Below are 2,133 nucleotides of genomic sequence, written 5' to 3' on the forward strand. Positions count from 1 at the left end.
TAACCCAACCCGGGAACGGACCGGAGGGAACCGCAGCATGGGGAATGTCCACGTCTCGTCGCAAGGCTCATTTTGAGTTGTGGGTCATAGGGCGGGCTTCGGGCGGGCAGTGCAGTCCGGGGCACAAGGGTCCTGGTACTATCCAGGTGCGAAGAACCCCGGAGGTGACTGTACAAGGGTCCTGGTACTATCAGAGAGAATGACGGTCAGTACTTTTCCGTAAGTTAACGTCTTTCTTAAAATGAATTTCTTTAATCAAATGTGATTTTAATGGTTGTTTTTGAAACCGGTTAAGATATGGAAAAGTGACCTTTTACATATCATAGATTTTCCCATAACATTTTGATCGTTTTTAGTCTAATTTATATATATATTATTCAATATTGATATACCTACTGAATATTATCCGATTCAAATTCCAATATAAATTAATCATGGACCCACCTATCTCCGATTCGATTCGATCCATTTGCAGTCATATCTAGGGCTAGCCCCGTAGCACGATGACTAAACTAAGGTTGGGCCCCACGAGTTTCACCCTTACCTGCCTTATCCGCCTAAGCCCTAATACTTTGGTATTTGGAACTGACGCTTGCTACGCATGGACTGGAACATGAAACGTGAATTGGTTGTGATCCCACCAAGACGCATATGCCAGCTGGCAAACTCTCAAAAGCTGAAAATCGCGCTCAGCCCTGAGTATCGTAGCAAGAAGCTTCCAAAAGATGGTGGCGTGGACCTGGTGGCGTCTGGATTGGCGCAGTTATCATTTTTCAGGCACCACGTGCTGATAAGGCAGAGAGAGAAGATAAGGAATGTCTGATCTCTGATGATATGTTTCTGTTCCTGCCATCCCACAACTAAAGTTGATTTACACATTTAACCGTCCGATTAATTGACTTGCTTACGTTGCTCGAAAAGAAAGCAAGGTAATGGGTTACTATTACTTTCCTTGGTTCACCCTCACAAATCTGTGTGAAAGGGGAAGGAAAGAGGAAGGTTACCATACTCCTCTACATTTGCACACAGCTCACACACGTAACTGATCAACGTCTATATATAAAGAGAGAAAGTGAAAAAGGAGGAGACATGATCAAGCTTTCTGCCTTTCTCCTCTCTTTTCCCCCAAATAGCTTTCTTCAATTCTTCTCGGCTTCTCTTGCCTCATCCACTGAACTCCAGAAATTGACGATGGAAGCTGGAGACAAGCAACTGCGCCAAGCAATGGAATTGAAGAAGAAGCACCATGGGTCTTTGATTCCGGCCATGACAAGAGGAGGAGGAAGAATTAAGCGACGAATCTTCGTCAATTTATTCCAGAAATTAAAGCTTGTTTTCAAGCTTTTCTCACGAGTCGTCACGCCCTTCCTCTTGTCCTCTGCAAGAGGTAAGCTCCAAATTTCCAATAATCTTATTAAGTATTTGTTTATTTGGTTTTGTGGTCGTTTCGCTTGCCGATCATCTTGAAGTTCTCAATTTTTTAGCTGCTCTCACCTTTTGATGCATCTTTTACAAGATTATGTTTTGAAATAGTGATCCAGTTGATAAGTTTTTGGGTGTCCTGCTTTTCATTCTTTGTTCTCGATCCCTCCGATGGATTCAATGTTTCTCTCTAGATTTTGGTCTCTGTTCCAGAAATCCCTTCGGAAACTGTCTATTTTTTCTTGAGGTAGAACATTTCGTCTAGCAATATTAATTCCTCTCTCTCTCTCTCTTTTTTTTTTTTTTTTTTTTTTTTTTTCTGCAGCTGGTGGATGATGCGATCAATGTTTATGATGATTGATGTGAAATGCCTCGCGAGTAAAATTGGTTTCATGGAGAGAGCAACCAGTGGCGTTCATGCATATACCACCTTGGTTTCAACCATTTGTGGTTATCGGCATCTCTCATATATGATCTGATCTGCAAAGATGTGGTTACTAGCATGTTTCGTTTCGACTATATATGCTTATTGGTATCTCTCTTTTATGATCTGCAAAAGATGTAATCATCACCATGTTTTGATTCATCTGTATGCGGCTATCCGCATGTTCCTTGTATTGTTGTGCTTTTAGTGATTTGGCTTCGTCTGGATTGATGCTTTTTTTATGCTGTAATTTTCTAAAACCCTAGTACTTTTCCCTGAAACTATAA

The 2,133-nt window shown here is 41.4% G+C and overlaps 1 long non-coding RNA gene across 1 annotated transcript; it reads left to right on the forward strand.

Moving 5' to 3' along the window:
* The first annotated feature begins 1,083 nt into the window (after positions 1-1,083).
* Positions 1,084-2,088, forward strand: LOC104599540 (uncharacterized). Its single transcript, XR_016076145.1, has 2 exons — positions 1,084-1,387; positions 1,748-2,088. It is a non-coding gene; the product is annotated as an uncharacterized LOC104599540 (long non-coding RNA).
* The last annotated feature ends 45 nt before the right edge of the window (positions 2,089-2,133 follow it).

The sequence above is a fragment of the Nelumbo nucifera genome, chromosome 1 (assembly GCF_055504915.1).
Source record: "Nelumbo nucifera cultivar China Antique chromosome 1, China Antique-T2T, whole genome shotgun sequence".
NCBI classification, from domain to species: Eukaryota; Viridiplantae; Streptophyta; class Magnoliopsida; order Proteales; family Nelumbonaceae; genus Nelumbo; species Nelumbo nucifera.